This window comes from Papio anubis, chromosome 6 (genome assembly GCF_008728515.1).
Source record: "Papio anubis isolate 15944 chromosome 6, Panubis1.0, whole genome shotgun sequence".
Taxonomy (NCBI): Eukaryota; Metazoa; Chordata; class Mammalia; order Primates; family Cercopithecidae; genus Papio; species Papio anubis.
Window position 1 is genome coordinate 5,037,876 of NC_044981.1, and position 23,000 is coordinate 5,060,875.

Consider the following 23,000-nt stretch of genomic DNA (forward strand, 5'->3'; position numbering starts at 1 on the left):
ATATGTACCAAAATAGTTTAATATGAAACGAATACACATTTTCTCAAAACAATACGGGAGAGCATGGGTAGCTGTAAGGATGAAAAAAATACCAGCTATTGATATTACAGAGTATCTAACTCTTAAAAATGGGTGATGGATACACAGGACTCATTTGACAATTCTACATACTTTTGTATATGTTCACATTTTTCCATAATAACAGGCTAAAAAGCAAAAAGTCTTAGTCATTGCAAACTAACAAATTGGGGAAAATGTCATCAAATGTCTATTTCAGAGACCTCATCCCTATTCCTTCTCCTTCCTCTCCCTTGGTAACAGCACTCCTAGGACTGTGACGAGTGCGGATCGCTCCAGGTGTGATTTTCGTGGGAACGGAATTGCCTCCCTGGGTGGCCTCCATTCCCTCTGGATGCCTCAGGCCTGTCTCCTCCAAAGACAAGAACTTTCTTCTAAGTTTTCCTGCTAAATACACTCAAAAAAGCTTTCTAGCTCTAGACTTTCAAACACACACAATACTGGGGTGTGTGTGTGTGTGTGTTAAATATACAAAACACAACATGTACCATTTTATCCATTTTAAGCGTACAGTTCGGTGGCGTTAAGTACATTCACACTGTTGTACAACCATCAACAGCACCCTTCTCCGGAATCTTTTCATTTTCCTCCATGAAACCCTGTAGCCATTAAACACTAACTCTCCGCTCCCCCTCCCCTCCAGCCCTTGGCAACCCCAATTCTTCTTTCTGTCTATAGGGGGACTCTAGGGACCCCTATAAGTGGAATCATACAGCATTTGTTTATTTTATGGCTTACTTCACTTAGGACAATGTCCTCAAGGTTCATCCTTGTTGTGGCATATGGCGGAATTTCCTTCCTTTTTAGGGCTGAGTAACATTCCACTGTATGGCTACACCACACTTTGTTCATCCATCCATCTGTTGAGGACACTGGGTTGCTGTTGTGAATAATACTGCTGTGAACGTTGGTGGGCAAGTATCATTTTGAGTCCCTGCTTTCAGTTCTGAGGCATATACTGAGAAACGGAATTACTAGATCATTTGGTCATTCTATTCAATACTTTTAAAACCAAATCAATATTCTTCTAAGTGATAACTTGGCCCATTTCCTGCTGCTTTTTTGACTGGGGCTGGGTTGAGGGTGGAGAAGGGAGAAGGCAGGCTAATGTAGTACTTAAGAGCCTGGGGTTTGTTCCAAGATAAACCTAGTTTAAACACCTGCTCTGCCAATCACTGGCTCAGAAACCTTGGGTTTCACCTAACTCTGTAGTCTCAGTTTCCTCACCTACAGAATGGGATAATATCAATTTTACATAAATTAGATGGTATTTATAATGTCTTAGTACGACGCCTGGCACACAGCATTCAATTTATGGCTTCTAGTAATTGATTACTTCCCTTTCAACAATCCCAGGTATTGTCAAAGAAGGCGGCATTTACAAATGAGTCTCACAGGTCCTAGCCACGGTCTGTGGTAACGGCACGCTAAACCACCCCAAGGAGCAACGCCTGTAGGAGGACTGGGTAGACTTCCTTCATTTCCTGTGGCAGAGGGCTCTGCACAGAAGAAACTCTGGTCTCTTCCTGATGTCTCTTAACAGCTTTATGGAGATTTAATTCATACACCATCAAATCTATCCAATTAAAGTGTACAATTCAATGGTTTTTAGTATATTCACAGTTGTGCACCCATTACCACAATCAGTTTTAGAGCATTTTCATTACTCCCAAGGAAACACCACTCATTAGTCACCTTTTAAATGTCCCATCCTCCCTAGCCCCTGGCAACCACTAACCCACTTTCTGTCTCTACGCATTCGCCTATTTTGGCCATTTCATAAAAACGAAATCATACAATACATGACTTTTTGTGTCTGGCTTCTTTCCCATAGCATAATGTTCTCAAGGACCATCCATGGTCTAGCGCGTGTCAGTGCTTTGTTCCGTTTTACCACCAGTAATACTTTTATTGTATGGCTACACCACATGTTGCTCATCCATTTATTATCTGATGGCCATCTGAGTTGTTTCTACTTTTTGGCTATTGCTAATAAAGTTTCAATAAATATTTGCATGTAAGTCTTTGTGTGGACATGTTTTCATTTCTCTTGAGTATACATGGAGGGATGGGATTGCTGGATCACACTACCTCTTCTTTTTAAGCCTCAACATAGAATTGTTGCTTCTAGGATCTGTCAAGAGATTACCAGACAAGCAAACACCAAGCTCTTGGAATTGGCCCCACTCCTCCACTTAGTGAGAAGCTTACAAAGGTGTTCAGGTTTGTACTTTGTAATCTCACTGTATTGATACTGAGCATCATCTCTGCGCGCAGTTCCTCCTCACAAAGGAACTCTGGTGTTCTTTAAAAAATGACTTTGCTACCCAGCTGGTGATATGCCTCTATATGTCTACCTGTATTTAAAATAATTTTCCCTGGATGATGGAGATTTTAATATTCTGCATCTAATGTCCTGTGACTCCATCTGAATAATTAAAACCACCCACTCGATTGTTGCCCTATTCTCAAAGAAGAGAGGATTCCTGCTCTTTTGCAGACATTTCCACTCAGGTCACACACTGGAGTAAGAGTTGACAAGGCTTTGAGTTTGCAAGCTGCCTGTGGCCAACACCCAAATTATCCTCATCTGAATGTATTTTTGAGGGAGGATATGGAGCATTCGTCCTGCCATTTTTGCAAATCACACCAGCCAAGTCTTCTGACCCCTTTCCACTGTGTTACTCATAGACTTGAAGTGGTGCAGACTTAACTTTGACTTTAGTCAAAATGTACTGGGTATGGTGGTGGCTCCACAAGTCACCAAGAAAAATACTATGCCGCTGCCTTTCAGCAGGTCAAAAAGGATTCCAAAAAGACTAATGGTAGATAAGGGGCTCTCAGAAGGTTTCATGAAAGTAAATTTCATGATGACAAAAGAAGACATTTCTGCCAAGATTTTATATATAGAAGAAAAGATATTCAAAGGCCAGGTGTGGTCGCGCACACCTGTAATCCCAGCACGTTGGGAGGCCAAGGTGGGCAGATTGCTTGAGCCTAGGAGTTTGAGACCAGCCTGGGCAACATGGCAAAACCCTGTCTCTACAAACAACACAAAAATTAACCGGGCATGGTGGCACACGCCTGTAGTCCCAGCTACTCGGGAGGCTGAGGTGGGAGGATCACCTGAGACTGGGGAGGTCAAGGCTGCAGTGAACCATAATCATGCCAGCTGCACTTCAGCCTGGGCCAACAGAGTGACACCCTGTATCCAAAAAAAAAAAAAAAAAAAGTGTGTATATATATATATTCGATAGTTTTTCTTACTTAAAGAATTTTTATCAGTAGCCAGTAAGAATAATTACTTTTTTTAATGACTGATTTGTAGACTAAGTCACAAGAAAACCTTATATACAATGACATCTGTATATGAAGGAATTCTAACATGCTCCCCCCTGAAAACACAAGAAAATATCGAGATGCAATAGAAAACAAACCTGGTGGCAGACATGACTATGGACTTTATGCCTGGGGGGAAAAAAGAGAAAAAACTAAAAGAAAGTTAAGAGTAAGAGTTAACAGAAAGAAAGAGGTCTTTGGGATTTCAAACAGAAGCAAGTGTTAGAGGTGTTTAAGACAGGTTAAAAGATAGAAATGAGATTAATCCTTTAGACACAGACATTTTGCTCTTCAAAATCAGGTTAATACTTTGAAGTCTTAAAGAAAGTCTTTTGAGCAATCAGAGGACTTCAAAGTGATTGTTACACATAAGCCTAAAAGAATTTGATCTCAAAAGAAGAATAATATTAATGTTCATTGAGTACCTACTATGTTCTAGGCCCTTACGCTAGGTACTTTGTCGATGTAATTGAATGTCGTCCTTGTTAACATTCTCGGGAAATAGGTCTTGACATCTCTGTGGTAGGAGAAGAGCAGAAGTAGCTTATTCTGAATGAACAATGTTCTGGTGAGTGGCAGAGCAAAGTACCCCTGTCAGCCCAATGCCTCTGATATTCCCAGGCACTGCTGCATTTCCACCTCGCTAACTGGAGAAACACCAGCAACTCTGGAAACATGGTGAGCATATCATATCCAGAACTCTGACTCTGGAAACATGGTGAGCATATCATATCCACAACTCTGACCAATGAAGGCACAGGCTTCATTCAAAGTTAGGCAACAGGATATCAAGGTTCATTCATGACACAGGTCACTCTGTATTTACAAATACACACTGGAGTAGGGCACGGACGAGTATCAGATAAAAGTTAATGTTTGGCTCGATTTAAAACAGTAGCACTTGACTAGTTTTCGACATTTTTGCTATGATTGTGTTTAATATTAACAAGATATTGTTAAATTAGGGTTAGCTTAAAGCTGCCTCTTTACATATTTTAAAGGTTTCTGTGTACATAGTGAATGGTAACCTAACTGGATGTGTTACACAGACTATAATCTACTCTTGTGCTGATCACTGAGCTTTGGCTACCGGCAGCCAATTGTTCAAACTGCGCTCAAATACGGCAAACAAACAAACTGTAGCCAGTCTGGCTGTTTAGCATCTCACTTCCATTTTCTGTACGTCCTTTTCCTTTTTTGTGCCTATAAATTTTCTTCCAGGCTGGGGTGTGGTGGCTCATGCCTGTGACCCCACCACTTTTTTTTTTTTTTTTGAGACAGGGTCTCGCTCTGTTGCCCAGGCTCCAGGGCAGTGCTGTGATCATGGCTCCCTGCAGCTTTGGCCTCCCAGGCTCAAGTGATCCTCCCACATACGACTCCCAAGCAGCTGGGACAAGCACACCACCAATTCTCAGGCTGAGGCAGGTGGATCACTCGTGCCCAGGAGTTTGAGACCAGCCTGGAAAACGTGGTAAAGCCCTGTCCCTCCCAAAATACAAAAATTAGTGGGCCATGGTGCTGTGCCTGGCCCAGCTACTTGGGAGGCTTAGGGGGGAAGATCACTTAAGCCTGGGAGTCCAAGGCTGCAGTGAGCCGTGATCACACCACTGCCTCCCAGCCTGGGCAATAGAGCGAGACCCTGTCTCAAAAGAAAAAAAAAATCTTTCAGCACATGACGGTGCTGGAGCCTCTCTGAACCTATTCTGACTCATAGGCCGCCTGATTTGCAAATTGTTATTTGCTCAGTTAAACTTGGTTAATTTGTCTAAGGTTTTTCTTTCAACAATACTTAAAACAAAATAAAGCTTAACTAAAATTTGAAAAGATTGAAAAAGTCTGTTTGGAGGAAGGAGTATTTAAACCTGTACAATGAGTATTTCCAAAGGACATAAGGCTGTGGCATTGCAGGACACCAACACAAAGGTTTGTATACACTATGATGTGCTTTCTGTACTTTACAAGTCAAAAGTACTTAAGTGCATTACAGGTATTCACAGTGTGTGGCTGAGGACCCCATTTCTGGAACATGGAGTTGGGCTCAGGGAAGTCAATTTGTTCTTCAACTTGATTGGCACTTGGGAACACGTGAGGCTTATCATTTCCGAGATTCTTAACCATTCAACAAAAGCATGTTAAAAATGTAACATACATGCTTAAAAATGGTTAAGAAGGTAAATTTTATGTTACGTGTATTTTGCCAGTATGAAAAATAAAAGAGGTAACACAAAGTGAAACCAAAATGTAGACGCTTTCCCTTTTCCTAGACTGTGAGCAGTACTGACTTCCTTATGCCACTTCCACCTCCTAAATCACCAACCAAATGGCTTTAAAAGCCTTCCCACTTGTTTTTCAGGTGTCCAGTTCTACAAGTATTCAAGCATTGTTTCTCTCTGTAGAAATCAGACCAAGAGCCTCTATGTGTGATTATGACTACCACGACCTTTGGTTATAATTATTTTGCACATTCAGCTTTTGAATCTAATTTTCATGTTTGAAAAACTGTACTTTCATAACAGTTGAGCATTGATCACATTTGTGGAAATAAAAATAAGATGGCACTGTTGAGGGCACTGGCCCTTCACAGGAAAAATGCAGATGGGAGAGATGGGGTGGTATGACTCAGGGTCCTCATGCTCACGTATTTTCTATTAAGAGGATGAGGTCACAACAGTAAAGTACACTGCCTTAGGTCATAGAATTGTAGCCTGATTTATCAGTAACTCGCCCTCTGTCCTTGGCAATCGCTTGGCTTCTCTGTGCATCAGTTTTCTCTTCTGTAAAGTGGAGAGTATGCTGATTTCCCAGGTCCCTGCTGCAAAAGCCACTCAAGCTTCTATCATTCCACAGAAAGGAAGACTTCTTCAATAGCCCGGGCAGGAACTTGTAAACATAGGATTTCTTCTGTCGACTCACATGTCCACAGTAGCAGAACAGTACTGGTGTGGATGAAGGAACCTCATTATGTCAAAACGAACACTACCATCAAACGTGACAGCTGGAAAAAGTTTAACTGATAATTGAGTAGACCCTTCATTTTACACAGCAGGAAAGGAAAATCCCAAAAGGCCAAAGAGCATGACCAACGTCTCAGCACTCACAGAGGTCAGAGCTGGAAGGGATTCTAGAGTTTTTGAGGGAGGCTTTTCCAAACTTTTACCCCCTCCACCAAACTGAATTGTGACCCTCACTACCACTGAGACATATGTATCAGGGTACAAAAAAGGTTAAGAGAAAAGGTTAAAGTTTCCAATGACTTGGTTTGCAGCTCAGCCTTTTTGTTTCCCAGAAGAAGAAACTGAGATCCAGAGAGGTTAAGACCAGGTCAAACTACAAACCACAAGTAGAGCCGACCCACAAACGCACCTATTTACCCAGCACAAACCCACGCCACGATCGCTGAGGGTCTGTGACAGGCTGCCCTGCTTCTGTGACTGTGTGGGGGGATGCGGATACGGGTGATAAGGGAACTGGTGTGGCAGATGGTATTTTCCAATGCTTGTCTTACAATGACTGGACCCTCCTCTACCGAGAGAAGGGGTTTATCTTCTTCTAAGTGAACCTGGACAGGTTCTGTAACCTTGACAGTGGAGGTGACGCTGTACAACTCCTGAGGCTATGCCGTAGAGACAATATGGCTGCTGTCTGGCTCTCTCTGCTGGGACTCTTCTTGCCCTTGGAACTCAGCCGCCACGTTGTGAGGAAGCCCAGGTTACAGTGAGGCCATGTGTGCTACATTCCGGCTGACACCGTGGCCAGACTCCTGATCACAGCCAGCATCAACCTCCAGACAGCTACGTAAAAAATGATTCCTGTCCCCAGCTTTCCAATCTTCCAGCTGAGGTTCCATCACTGTGGAGCAACACAAGTCCGCCTCGCCATGCCCTGTCTGAATTCTTGACCTGTAGAAGTGGGGTGTGGCAATAAATGAAGATTGTTCTTTGAAGCCACTAAGTTTTAGGGGATGATTTACTGTGCAGCAGTAACTGATACATAAGGTCCTTAAGTTACCAGCCATCGTTACATTTCTTGATTTTCATTTCTACCATTCAACCATTCCCCACCCCCTTCTACTGTTTACAGTTAAAGGCCATGCACCTTTTCATTTTTTCCCCTTAAAACCTGAGACATGATTTTTTCCCTAATGACTTAGCCTGTGTATTAGGAGACTACGTAAACCGACGACAACTCTTTGGGGCTCACAGCCATGCCCAGATTTGAAGAGCCCAGGATGCTTTACCTACGGCTGCCTCGTAACTTCAGTTTCCGGAACGCCTCTCCCTAAGGAGAGCACAGCCATCCCTAGCCACGGACCCTTGGCCTGCTGGCCTCATGCAGATGTCTCCCAGAAGGCTGCTTCGCGGGCTGGTCCCCCGTGTTTTCAGTTTTCAACAGCACCCCTATATCCCTGCCCTACTCTGACTCCCCATGTGGCTGCATTCTGGATATGCTCTGTCAGCCTCTCAAGAAGTTGGGATGCCACATGTATTGGTTCAGAGCTGGTGAGAGATCAGTGATGCCACTTCATGTTCACAATGGCTCGGGGGCGATCCCGACAAGTGACATCTGTTAGCACTGTAGGGCCTGTGGCCACACTGAGGAGGCCAAGCCCTGCACCACGAGCGGATCTTCTGTGTGAGAGGAGTCTGATGCCGTGTCAGCACACCACTGTCATTCAGGGAATGGTGGCCAATCTTACACAAATTTGCCTTCTGGCTCCAGTGACTTACGGCAACCTTTGGGGCACAGTTTCGCCCCTGGGGGTAGTCTTCAGGCCCATAACTGTGTGACTGCGTGCTTACACATGGGCAAGTTTTACTGGCAACGTTAATAATTCCTATCTCCTTAGTATAATATATTGGTGACTGTGATACAGACATCGGGAGGTTGACAGACACAATAACAGGACCTGTTACAAAGACAAACTGAGTGTTGTGTCCTTGGCCTTGAGATGTGTCTGGCATAGGCCTAAGCTCAGACGGCCTGATAGTGCACATAACCGGTTAAAAAAGCCAGGGGGAAGAAATCGGCTTTGTCATCTCTCTCCATCTTGCTTTCTCTGTCCTCCCAGAATTTTAGAGTGCTAAGGGTCTCTTCTGAAAGCCTCAAAAACACAAGGCAATACAGCTTTGATGGAGGCAAATTTTACAGCAGAAGAACCTGAGTGCCCCAAAGGCTGCAGGAACAAAAAATACCAAAGAGCAAGAATGAACAGCATGAGAAAGCATGTGGCCAGCAGATGGCAACAGAGGCCTTTGTGAGCTACTGGCTGCCTGGTTCCGAAGTGCTGGAAGGTGGCTCTTCACAGCTATTGTATAAGTGATTTATGTACTTGGATTCTGCTCAATGTTATATATGCATTACTGAATAAAACATTCACAGTGTATTTTCCACCAGCAGCAGAGCTCCAATTCTAAGCTTCTGAGGTCTAATTCCCAGGGCTCAAAGGAGCCTCTGACATCAAACTGCTTTCCTCCCTGAACAGCTATTTCATACTCCAGAAAAAGAAATGCTTAGAGAGGTGAGAGTGATCTGATATGACCACGTAGTCAGAATGCCCACCAACTCCGTGTGAGGAAGAGCAAACGTCTGTCAGGTGGTTTCCTCAAGGCCAATGTGTGCAGGGCTTCCCCAGGCTCCGGCTGCTGTTCCCTGCCTTCCTCCTGGCGGCTGTGCCTTGCTCAGCTACCTGCACTGAGATACAGGTGACTCTTGGGTGAGCGCTGGCCTCAGCTTGGACAAGAAAAAGAAGTGGCTTACGTGAAAGAAATATGTCAGGTGAGGCTGGGCACGGTGGCTCACACCTGTAATCCCAGCACTTTGGGAGGCTGAGGCGGGTGGATCACGAGGTCAGGAGATCGAGACCATCCTGGCTAACACAGTAAAACCCCGTCTCTGCTAAAAATACAAAAAAAAACTAGCCGGGCATGGTGGCGGGCACCTGTAGTCCCAGCTACTCGGGAGGCTGAGGCAGGAGAACGGCGGGAACCCCGGAGGCAGAGCTTGCAGTGAGCTGAGATCGCGCCACTGCACTCCAGCCTGGGTGACAGCGAGACTCTGTCTCAAAAAAAAGAAATATGTCAGGTGAATTTCCCAAACCAGATATTTAATCAGTCAGCTACCCATGGCCCCAGGAGCTGGGAAACCACTTCATTCCTGCCTGGGAGCAGGAGCTGAGTGTGTCTGGGGGCTGCAGTGCGGCGCTCACTCCCAGGCTGCCCGGCCTTCCCTGCAAACCTCCGTAATCCCTTCCCGCAGGTGTTTCTGTGAGGCCACGCTGGGTGACCTCTGAGGTCTCCTTTAGGTCTGTGTGCTGAGATGCTTTGATGTGACATGGGAAGCAGGTACAGGCTACAGAGTTTCTAGCAATGAGCCCAACGTGAGATTCAGTGTGATGGGGTGGCCCCCAGAGAAGGACACACTTCCCTGGGAACATATTTGAGAGGTAAAAGGGCAGGCCCCATCTCCAGGTCTGGCGCTGGAAGACAGTTCCACAGAAAACAGAGAACAATGGGCACATCCCTGTGGAAAACACCAACCTGGCATTCCAAACACACAATGCATGTGTTGGCATTCCGTCTTTAGTCACTAACAGGTCATATGAGTTGGAATCTGAGGCAAGCTTCTCCTGCTCCTTTCTCCCATTTGCTCCCCACACTTGGTTTCTCTTTTAGAACAAAGGAGAGAAAATGCAGTTTTGGTGAGTGGAGGAGCCAGCAGCATCTACAGCATTTCCCCCAGGTGGAGGCATGCGCCTGTGTAAGCGCCTTAGCTCACTGCCACTGCAAGCAGTGCTGTGAAGTCGGCACTATTATCGTTCTCATTTTGCAGGAGGGGAACTGAGGTTTATAAAGATTAATAAAACATGTGCTTAATTTCACTTGGTTAATATGTGGTGCAGCGGGAACGAAACCCAGCGCCTGACTCCGAAGTCAACGCTCTTCATCACTGCGACGGCAAGGGCGAGGCTGTGGAAATTCTCTGCCACACCTAAGGCCCCATACCCACCAAGTAACAAAAAAGCCTCATCGAAAAGGAACGCAACAGGACCCCAGCCTTATGAGGAAAAAACATCACAGGAGACAAGGCTGCCAGGGAGGAGGAAAGAAAAATCATTTCCTGTTTTCATTCCTCTTGCCTATTCATATGAAATGGTAGAAAACATCAGAAAGATCACCAATATGTCTTTCACATATGCCCACTTCATGTGGTCTTATTTATACCCACAGCTTCATCACCAATGCTCTAGTAATACTGACTGCCAGATGCAGGTTCCTAACTCAAGCCTGCAAACCAGCACATTCAGCCTTTAAATCCCCTCTAGAATTCCTGCATTTCATTCCATTCCCTTCCCCTTGGCACTCTCTTCCCTCAGCCGCCAAATGATCTCTTGCTTGGAGTAGGGTTCTGCCTGGACACTATGCCTCTACGATCAACTCCACAATTAACTGTTCTCATGATGGCAATTTCTCCAGCACATGTATACATCCGATGACATTGCATCAGTGCTCCAAATATTCTAATGCCACCTCACGGCCCATGGTGCTTGCGGCACTGGATTCAGACCTGCCTGCCTCAGCACGGGCTGTGTCTCATCCAGCACACACCACAAGCCTGTGAGTTCGGGGGCAGTTTAGTAGCCTGTCTCCCTTGTTCAGTCCTAGCAAATGAACGGCTGAGAACTACATGAATCGTGCGAAGTGCTGACGGGTCCCTTACTGATGCCCTGTCCCTAAGGAAGCTTGACTCAGAGTAAAGAAGGGGCCTGTGCTGGGTCTGTGTTTCCATCTTGCATCGCATGTTATCTTCTGAGGGGTATTGTTATCTTCATGTTTTTTATTGGTGAAAACACAGAAATGCCAAGAAGTTAGATAGTAAACTTTTATGCAGTCCACAGAGCTGGAAAAGGGAGAGCCAGGATTTATACCCCCAGGCAGGACCTGGAGTGCTTGTGAAACACGGTCCCGCTCAGTGGCCCATTCCACAGCTGCCCTCCTTCCTTCTCAACACAGCCCCAATTTTCCCCTGAAGTGGGCCTCCTCCCAGCCTAGCCCCAAGCCATCAATCTTGCTCGACCTAAGGCTGTTGTGGTGCGGTCCAGCTACCTGTCCAGTGAACAGCTTAGGCATAACTGTACACCACAACTCTGGTCAACGTGGCTAGAGGAGGGGGTGCCTGGGCCTTCTGCAAAAGGGTTCTCTGCTCTCAAAAGAAGACATAAGTCAGGGGCTTTTCTATTGTTACTGTTGGACACTGCTAAACCGGAGCTAGGAGGTCGGTCTGTGGGCAGACTCACTGTTTATAAAATAATTCCAATACATTCTCACATCAGGGATTGAGAGAGAAAGTGAGAGACCATCAAAGATGGCCATTTTAGGTCAATCTACAGAAAAGCAGAAGGGCATGTGAGAGCTCAGCACTGGGATGGATGGAACGATTTCCCCATCATCTATCCCCCCAGAGGCAGGGGCTTTTCCTACTTGGGAGTCAAACCCCAGTGGCCTGCTGGAAGCCACTGGTACCAGGCCATTGGTATTACTTGAGTAGAATTGGGATTTATATTTTCATGATGCTCCTAATTGGGTCACAGGTAAGGCTTTGTTGTGATGTTTCTGTTTGAGCCCACAAAAAAATTTTAAAGTAATTTAAACCTATGTGTTCGATATGAGCTCATTTTGTTACCTTAACAAAACAAGGATGTGCTGGGATTTTCTTTTCTTTAACCAGGTTAATGACTCTAGGAAGTAAACGTGTGTAGTCATGGTCTAGCTCAAGTCACTCATGTCATAATATTTTAACCTGGATTTTGGGTTAAATAATGGAAAAAGTACCTAATTAGGCTACTCATAAATCACTTCAGGATTTCACCTAAAATGTCAGTGACCTGAAAACTGAGGATCAATGTGAGGTTACAGTTAAAACCATGGGTTATCAATGTCCATAGAATATACTGACCCTAGGTAAGTAGAAAAGGTTCTTGAATGGCCGGGCGCGGTGGCTCACGCCTGTAATCCCAGCACTTTGGGAGGCCGAGGTGGGTGGATCATGAGGTCAGGAGATCGAGACCATCCTGTGAAATCCCATCTCTACTAAAAATACAAAAAATTAGCCGGGCGTGGTAGCGGGTGCCTATAGTCCCAGCTACTCGGGAGGCTGAGGCTGAGGTGGGAGAATGGTGTGAACCCGGGAGGCGCAGCTTGCAGTGAGCCAAGATCACGCCACTGTACTCCAGCCTGGGCGACACAGCAAGACTCTGTCTCAAAAAAAAAAATGTCCTTGAATTTGCTTAACCAAATTTGACATATGCTCATGTGACTACCTGTTTTATACATGGATTCCTTTTAATCTCTGAAGGAAGACAAGAAACAGAGATACTAAAATTCACAGTCATAAAATATTTCCCTGTAGAGACATCCATCTTCCCTCGCTTCTCTCCCTACTGCCTAAAGTTGCTTTGTTAGCAGGCCAAGTCAGACTTGGTCAACTGGGGGGTGAATTAGGCCCTTCTGTCTCACCGCTCCTTCCTTTTTAATTTTCCCGAGGAAGTAACAGTGTGGTAGTTATTAAGCCAGATTTTCCTGGAAGCTCCAGGTCTCATTAATAGCTGCACTGATGAGAGATTATTGTCCGACTTTTCTTTTGTAAATTAGTGGGCGACAGATTCCCTCCACATGCAGCGGGAAAACAATCTCTGTCTTCTTTTAGTTCCAGAACACACCAAGCTCTTTAGCACTCAGGGTCGCCGATAGTCTGTCCCTGCCCAGGCCACCTGCCCTCCCCTCCTCTCCCTTTACCTCACCTTACTCATCGCCAGGTCCCAGACTAAAGCGCTCCTGCTCATAGAAGACATCTGAGACGGGCGTCCCTGCCACCCTCCCAGTCCATCCTTTTGAACAGCACTTCTTACAGCTGGCTGTGTTTTACTTACCCGCATGCTCATCTGTTGAACACTGGCTCCCAGACCGACTGAGGCACTGAGGAGTGGATGATGCAGACTTGGTCCCCACCCTCTGCAGTGGGTACCGAGTCTCCATCATCCACTACCCAGTGCCTCAATATTCACTGACACGTGAAAGCAGGAAGGAGAAGCAAAGACCTTTACGAGCCTCAAGACTATCTGACACCCAGATCAACAGGGTATGCAGGACTTCCCTGTGCTGTGTGGGGCAGAGTTAGAACTCTGAATCTTAATCCTGAGCTGGGCTGGGTATATGCCTTGAACAAATCATGGTGCCTTCTAAATATTCTCAAGTGCAAAACATGGATGAGAAAATGAGAAACGTTATAGAAAATTTTTTTTAATGAAAGAAAGAATTCATATTAGGTGACAAGTAATGACCTTTACACAGACACACTTCTCTCTCTGTTTATAGTGACCAAGAAATCAGCTTCCCATAACCTTACTAACAATAATTCTTGAAGATGACAGTCTATTGTTTGAAATCATTTTCCATGTATAGTTATATGAAAGATATAATGAAATAACTGCTAATTAAATCTATAAATATACACGTAAAAATTACCTTGCCATTTGCAGTGCACTACCAAGTATAAAATTAAACGTGGTTCTGAATTTTTCCCCTAGAACTCTAGTTTTCATTTCTTAATCGTCTAGAATAGCTCCTTTAATAAAATTTCATCTTTTGACATGATGCTTGTTTGATATTTTAAAACTGTACTTTAAACCTGAAATTTCACATTAATTATTATATTTTTAGAACTGCAAAATGACACCGTATTTCAGATAAATTATTGAATGAGTAATATTTAGCCAATTTCGCTTTCTGTTGCATGTACAGTTCTGAGTGTTCATCAATATTCAATGAAATCTCCATTCGTATGTGTGATATTTTCAGGTTTTCAAAAATAAGCAAACTAGGCACTAACGTGGTGATGACACTAAATGAGGACCTGAAAGAAGCCCCCATATGTGGGAAAAGCCTGCTAACAAAGATGTACTGCAACAGAAAGACCTCACAGGAGAGGCCCTTCAAGCCAGGATCAGGATTTTATGGCATCAGCTCATTAATTCCTCCAGGTCCCCAGGACACAGATATCAAGGATGGTGTCTGGCTCATTATCTCAGACACTGAAACTGAGGCCAGGGAGATTTTCAGTGTTTAACCAAGGTCAGACAGCATGTCGCAAAGCTGGGATTCAAACCTCCTTACATGTCTGCTTTCAAAGTCGTGGCTCAAACCACTGACCCTTACTGCTTCTCAGAGAGACATTCTCCAGAATACTCTAGGATTAAGGGAAACATTAATCTAAAAATCTTGGTGTGTCTTCTGGAGGGTGGGGGCGGAAAGAGGGACCCTGAAGCCCCTGATTACCGTGGAGATCAGGACATCAGAGGGCTTTTTATATCTTAAACATTCTGATTGGATTAATAAAACTAAGAGATAATAGGAAATCTGGACCAAATTATATATAAATTGTTTAGATACATAAACATCAGATACACAATTCCACTTAAAAGCATGCCTGTCCACACATGGACACACATATACACAACAGGCAGGTGCAAGCCATTCCCAGAACATGTCGTCTTACTAGTTCATCGTGGTAGTAAGTTTGTTACTCCTCTGAATGATTTCCTACAAGCAAAACATCCATCACTTTAAAATAATGTTAAGAAACTCTAGGATAATTGGAAAAAAGGGCAAACGTCAAATGTTTAATCTTTATGCACAGAAGCAGATGAACGCAGCAGCATGCCTCTGGCATTCCCAAGTCCTCGCTGACATTCAGACAGTCACCCTTGTTTCAGGCTAAAGTAATGCAGGGTATTAAGAGGCAGTAATGCACCGCAGCCCATCTGTCCCATAAAAGCTCAATATGTAAGCTTTGTAGAAGGCAGGTGATCATTAACCGTGGTGAACCAGGTGTACATTATTTTAAGCAACTACATTCTCGACCTTTATTCTCAAAGTTTCTAATGGCAAACGAACCAACAGAGAAACCAACCGTATCTGCCCTCCTTGCAATTTTTTTCTTCTTTTGGAGTCTGATTTTCCCCTATTGCCGCACCTCCTTTCCTTCTCTGTTTAACCAAGGCTGGGGACCTTAGACCATCAGGCCTGGGTTCAAGTCTCAGCTTTGCCATTTATTAGTTCTGTGACCATGGATACCCTGGTTTCAGGTACTTTCTATGAAAATGGGATATAATAATGATACCTCATAAGGAAGTGAGGTCTGAGGTACGCAAAATCCTGAGCACAGTGCCTGGTACACAGTAGGCCCTCGCTAATTGTTAGCTATTAACATAATTATTCTTTCTTTGTGGTCTCTCGTTTGGCCACCTTGAAAAGCATCTCAGATAGCAAATGTGCACATGCTCCGTAAGCGGCAAAGTGCCACGCATTTACTAATTCTCAGTCGAGCCTCCAGCTCTGCCCTGCAATTGTGTGACCCCTGCACACTCAGGCTCTGACCACTGTCTTGAGTTTTAGAATTACAGCTGAAGCAATCTCTTGCAGCTTAGAGTCACTAAATTCAGAGTCCTCAATGTGTTTCTAAGGTTGGCTCCTATTCCTGAGTTTGATATTTCTGATGATACAGCCTTTACGAGAATGGTATAGCATTCTCTTCCATGTCTTCTTTTCTCCCTTCCTGACTTTTAATCTTAAATTCAAGCCCCTATCAGCTTATTTAATTAGTGTCTACACTCGTACTCTCAAGGCATGACTGGAGGTAACCTTTACCTATTTAACTCCAAATCTTCGGGGGCTCCAAAATGTTTTTTTTTTTTGGGACTTAGTCTCACTCTGTTGCTAGGCTGGGTTGCAGTGGCGCGATCTCGGCTCGCTGCAACCCCTGCCTCCCGGGTTCAAGGGATCCTCCTGCCTCAGCCTCTTGAGTAGCTGGGACTACAGCCGTGCGCCACCACGCCCAGCTAATTTTTTGTATTTTTAGTAGAGACGGGGTTTCACCATGTTGGTCAGGACGGTCTCTATCTGTTGACTTTGTGATCCGCCCGCCTTGGCCTCCCAAAGTGCTGGGATTACAGGCGTGAGCCACCGCGCCTGGCCTCCAAAATGCCTTTTAATTAACGTTTGAAGTCTCTGCCTGGCTGGTCTCCCTGTTCACTGGGTTTGCTCCTGCTCCTTCACAGTTGTTGCCTCCAGGAAATCCTCTCCACCAAGTCCTCCCATTTCTAGGTCCTTGAGCAAATGGCTCCTCTATCAGAAAATGCTTATCCTACCCTCAGTGGCATACGCTATCCCCTTTATCAATTCTCTGAGCATTTTATCAGGAGGCAGCATGTTCTAATGGAGAAGGAATGGGCTTTGAAATCAGAAAGGCTTATTTCGAAATCCTGGCTCAATTTACTAGCTGCATGACTAGGGGCAGATTATTTATTCTCTGAAGGTTTGATTCCTTATCTATAAAGTGGGATAATAATATCCACCCTACCAGATTACTGTCATAATTAAATTAAAAGTCCATTAATTATCAAAGAGAGTCTTTAGGGCACAGAGGAAAGCGTCACAAATAGAAGATAATTTTTCCATGTCCTTTTCAACCGGTATTTTTCACGTTTTGCTTTCTGGGAGAATCATGTGTGCCCCCATTTTGTCTCCCTGGCTGGATGACAGGCTCCAGGAAAGCAGGATCTTTGTGGAATTCACTGCTGCATTGCTCACAGCATCGAGCAAGCTCCCAGACATGGGTGATTCACACAGACTTGATGAAGGAATAAAAGAATGATACCACATTCTTGTCAATATATCACTGGAACCACTAAGTATGGGAACTGGAAAGGACCTTAGAGATAAATCATTGACCCAATTTCGTTCTATAGCTGAGGAATACGATGCTGAGAAGCTAAGCGGCTTGCCCATGGTTAGCATGCCAGTGAGCAGTGGCAGACTCAGCTCTGTGCTTCTCCTGCCCTGCCGAGCTGCTTCCCTGATCAGCCGCAGGGAGGTATGTGATGCCAAAAGCATGTCCTAGGAAAGTGGTACCTCCCTTACAACTATGCCACTCGGGGAAACGCCCACAAACAATAAACAACACACATGTACTGTCTTCAGTGCCGGCATGACGCACTAAATAGGGAATGACAGCTGGCTTTTAATAACCTGCCATCCTTCTAATATTTTTTTAAAAAGCATACCCCACTGTACCTTCTTTGGTGAAAATGTCCAGTCAGAAGGCATGGCTGGCGGAGGCAAATGGAGAAGTGAGGCAGCCCCAGCTGCGTGTCTGTCTCCGGCCTGGCTGTTCCCCTCTGGTCTACACCCTTCCTCCCACAGCCCTGTTACAAAGGTCTGTTTTACTCACTGCCTGAGCTGACGCCTCGCTACGCTCATAACCAGCGAAGCTAACGTGCTCATGGGAACTGTTCCCAAGGATGGGACTGCATGTTGCCGGGGAAAGCCTTCCTCTCGGGCCTCCTTTGTTGTTGGCTGGTAGGAATTCTAGGCTACATCACGGGGCAAATGGAAACACACGGCAACACGTTGCCCACTGGCCTGTGCTGACAAACTTGTTGCCAGATGAGAAAGGCATAGAGTGGCTTTTATAATGATAGGATTTAGAATTTTATTTATGTGACAACTACTATATCCTTAGCAGCATACTTAAGGCCGCTGGGCTTGCAGTTTCCTTAAATGAAGGCAGTACGTACCTAATTCTTCCTCTATGTCCCATGACTGTCACAATACACTATGCTGTCAGTTTTGTTTCTGTTGAACTGCTGGTAATCTTATTATTTTGTGTGTGTGTGTGAGACAGGGTCTTGTTCTGTCGTGCAGGCTGGAGTGCAGTGGTGTGATCTCAGCTCTGCCTCCGCCTCCCGGGTTCAAGCCATTCTCGTGCCTCAGTCTCTTGAGTAGCTGGGATTACAGGTGTGCACCACCATGCCCGGCTAATTTTTGTATTTTAGTAGAGATGGTGTTTTGTCATGGTGGCCAGGTTGCTCTCAAACTCCTGACCTCAAGTGATCCATGCACCTCAGCCTCCAAAAGTGCTAGGATTACAAGTGTGAGCCACTGCACCCAGCGCCCTTGGTAATCTTAAACACGACTAAGACACCAGGTCCTAACACAGCAAGTCTCTTGTGCCTGCCTAGCTGGGCGGAGAGAAGCTGGACATCTGGAAACTAACTTGATGAAGTGCTGCTGTTCAGTGTGACCGGGGGTAACTCACAGAACCTTCCAGAGCCTCAGTTTCCTCTTTGGTAAAAGAGGCAATCACCAGTACCATGTGCAATACCTTCTTCTGATGAGTAAAGCCATGTGAAATACACACGGACACTCTCGGAAAACCTGTGGTTTTCAACAGTAGTGCTCATCAAAATCATCTCTGTAAATCTTCAAAAATACATCCTGATGTGTAGTCAGAACTGGCAACTACCGTTGTGTGGTGCTTGACAAATATAAGGAATTATTGATATATTGATATATAGAGTAACATACCAAAGACAGGTCTTTGGTAGGTTACACCTCTCGGAAGTGTGTATGTTCCAAAGTATTATACACGATCCCTGAGAAATACACATTAGTTGACTCCTGTGGCTAAGGAAAAACAGGCAGAGAGAAATGTCTTGAGATACGTTTGGAGGCAGGCTGGACAAACCCAGTGTTCTCATTTCACACACAGTTCTCCGGAGGAAATACACAGATTTATAATCTGTTATTGAATATTGATATAATGCCTGTTCATTAACACGCAAATGAAATGACCATATATGCTGTGAATACAGACAGATACAATGAAAGACTCTAATAATTCTAAAACAGCAAACAAAGAGCCTGTCCCTTAGAAGTTGAACATCCCAGACAAAAATGCTAAATTGCATCAATAAACCCTGAAACGTCCTAAATAGGGACACATGGAATGCTCTGATTGTACATTACTGGCTCTTCCCTAAATCTAGTAAAGAAAATTACCTGCTAAGTGTTATCATAAATGCTACAGAAACATTTTTCACCTAAGCTATACCAAGAAAAAAACTGTATAAATTAGATATTCTAAATCTTTAAGCCACTAATTTTAATCAATATCAGTCTGGAAGTTTTAAATGACTTTCTCCTGAACCTCCCCACCCTACAAGTAATTATCAGAAACATCGATTTCATTCCATATATTCAATCTTACAAGTTCATAAAATATTAGCCTATTAAGTTAGCATAAAAATGTAATGCAGTGGAATGAAACAGCAGAAGGAATTCCACATAACATCTGCAAACTGGGTCTACAGAAGGTTGATTTGTAATATTTCACTGACCACCCCTCTTCCCCCACCTCCAGCTCCCAAGCCCCAGGGTGGGTGAGAAAGGAGGTTGCAAAGGGGATCCCGTGCTGGACAGAGAGTGGCATGCAGGATCTACGATCACACAGGACACAGATAGAAACATCACAGGACAACCCAACACCTCATACAGATTAAAAAGAAAGGCGGATTCACAAAGATGCAGTAACTTAACCCAAATTACACAGTGTCAGAGGGGGGCGTCGGGGTTTAGGTCTCCTCACCCCAGGCCTGGGACTTTTAATAAACAATGCCATTCTAACAGGATGGTGGATGGGATGGATAGATGGAGCAAGAGTGACACAGAAGCACTGTTTCTTTTCTGTACAGAATCATCGAGTCCCCTACCCTGCCTACTGTGAGACTGAACTTTTATTATTATTATTTTTTTCAGATGGAGTCTTGCTTTCTTGCCCAGGCTGGAGTGCAGTGGTGTGATCTCAGCTCACTGCAAACTCTGCCTCCCGGGTTCAAGCAATTCTACTGCTTCAGCCTCCTGAGAAGCTGGGATTACAGGCGTGTGCCACCATGCATGGATAATTTTTGTATTTTTAGTAGAGACAGGGCTTCACCATGTTGGTCAGGCTGGTCTGAACTCTTAGTCTCAAGTGATCTGCCTGCCTTGGCCTCCCAATGTGTTGGGATTACGGGAGTGAGCCGCTGAGCCCAGCTGAGATAGATTACTATTAAATACTACTACAGAAACATAGGACAGTTTTCAGAGTCTGCCTTTACTAGGCTATTAGGCAGTTCCCCAGCCACCGAGATCATATACACAGAAGGAAATTACAGATGCTGGTAAATTCCGTCATTTTTCAGTAACTGGGTTTCACTGGCTGTGGGTACTGGGAAGGCGGGGTCGTCATGCCAACATTTATATATCTTTTAAGGACGATACGTTGCTGTACTGGGATGTCAGGGAACCAGCCTACCAGAAAACCAGGATTCTCACACTGGTCCTGCCATTTTTCTGTTGTAAAGTGTTGGGCCTGTTTTTCTTGGCAGCAAAATATATGGATAGCCTCTCCTAGCTACTGTGAAGGTTCACATGTTAATGTCCGGAGGAGCACTTAAGAAAGTTTAAGGCATTAAGCAAAGCAAAGGAAAAAACACAGGTCTTTGGTAGGTTACACCCCTCGGAAGTGTGTATGTTCCAAAGTATTATACACGATCCCTGAGAAATACACATTAGTTGACTCCTGTGGCTAAAGACAACAGGCAGAGAGAAATGTCTTGAGATACGTTTGGAGGCAGGCTGGACAAACCCAGTGTTCTCATTTCACACACAGTTCTCCAGAGGAAATACACAGATTTATAATCTGTTATTCAACAGTCATTTTCTCAATAGGATGGTATCATCTGTCTTCTGGAGTGTTTGCCAAAATAGGAGGCAAAGAGATTGAATGAATAACCCTTATCAAATCCAGGATGATGAAATGAAGTTAGCTCTGAAGAGGAAGACTGTGCTCCCAAGATACAGCCTCAGCTCAACACGCAAGGCAGCCGTTCATAAAGCTGAGGCTCACAGCCCTTCTCTGCAGCGTGGTCCAGAGGTGGCTCCTTCCAGCAAGGCACTGTGCTTCAAGTGGAGAGCCCTGGGTCCTAGGAGAGGACGTGGGACCACAGGCGCCTGCTAGTGGTCCAGGTCTTTGGAGTGGCTGGGGCAGGAACCCATGGTATGTATGTGTGCAAGAGTGTGCCTGTGCATTTGCTATACTGAACTCATCATAGCATTCCAGAACACAGTGGCAGCCAATCCACTAGTAGCAGAAAGAATATGCGGGGGGGCAGAAGCCAGGATAGAAGGGCAAAGAGATAAAAAGGAAAGCAATGGTGCACGTGTGGAATGGCTGGAGCTGCCCATGCATCTTGAAGGACTTCCAGTCTGGGTGGGTGACCTGTGGAGGCTCCTTGCTGAGCCGCCTCATGCTCTAGGTGTCATTAGAATAATGCCCTGTCTCAGATTTGTTTTATGCAACTGAAATCCAGATCTCTTATCATCTGTTTTGTGCTAAAACAAGAAACAGAAACACCCAGCTCTTCTTCAGGAAGGGGTGGGGGCGGGGAAGATGGATAGGAGAGTACGGGTGGGAATCTGTACTGCAAGGCAGTCCTGACATCCCAGGGGCAGCTCTGCAGCGGCTCATGAACCTGCAAGGGTTTCAAATCACAATAGACATGATGGGAATGTCACAAGTCTCCCCTGAAGCTCTCGCTTTAGCCCAATTCCATCTTTTTAAGAGAAAAATAAACACAAACCTCTCTGGCCTTTTGAGTTTTTCCCGGTAAATAAGAGTAAAGCAATGCTAAGCCCACTTTCCAGAATTTCCCCCTTCAAGCCAGATAAACAGTACTGAGCTACAAGGTCAGTGAGTTAGTGACCCTAGCAAAAGAAAGAGGAAAGCATTCTATTCTCTTAAGAATATTTGCTCCTTTATAAAGAGTTACTGAGTGAAAGCACTCGATGTGAAAAAGTATTTCCCCTAGATCATCAGGAATAGCCTAGTGTGGCAAAAGGTACCATTTAATGCCTACATTTTATGACACATAATTTCACTTAAAAACATGTAAATAAATAAGGACTTAGGTATCTGCGACGGACTATGATGCAGTACTCTGATAATTGGTAGTTTATTGCCAGGTTCGGATTGTAGTTTATTTGTCAAGGAAGATCCACAGCAATTACTTCTCATACAATCAGATAGTCACAACCAGTAAACATGATGAAATGTTCTTTGCATGAGCCCTGCGAACAGGAAGTACCTAAACAGTATCTAAAACTAAAAAAAAAAAGAAGACTGAAATCTTATATTTTCAACAGTATGCCTTAACTACAGAAGGAATCATGTAGGTTACTTTAAAATAGAAACAACAGAGAATTCCCAGAGGTGGCATTTGGGAGTGAGATTTGGTTTTCATTTTACCTGGCTTAATAATGAAAACACGAAGGATGGCTCCCAGTTTCTCCGAGATCAACATATTAGTCCATTTAAAGAAATGCCACAAGAGGCTGTTCGTACTTTTCTTTAGAAGACAGATTTAGTTTGTTCTTGTTTAAAATTGAATATATCTCTCAATTTTAACAGTGCCTGAGCCAGAGTAGGGTAACATGAATTGGATTTTCATAAAGCCTGTAGGCGCAGACTGCAGTGAGAACACCCCGGCCGGCCAGCAGCTGCTCTGCACTGTCGGCAGGCTCTGCTGCCATCCAGGAGGTCTGATGAAAAGAGGATGCAGGATTTGACAGGAGGGCCGGCCCGAAACGCCAAGGCAGCACCACAAACCACACACTCTTTGCTATGAGGACAGGATCAGAGAGAAGGAAAAA

At 44.6% G+C, this 23,000-nt stretch overlaps 1 protein-coding gene across 3 annotated transcripts in view; it reads right to left on the reverse strand.

The window, feature by feature from the left end:
* The window catches only part of LYRM4 (LYR motif containing 4), a 156,212-nt gene that overhangs the window by 28,084 nt on the left and 105,128 nt on the right, over positions 1 to 23,000 (reverse strand). The gene's annotated exons all lie outside the window — the stretch shown is intronic.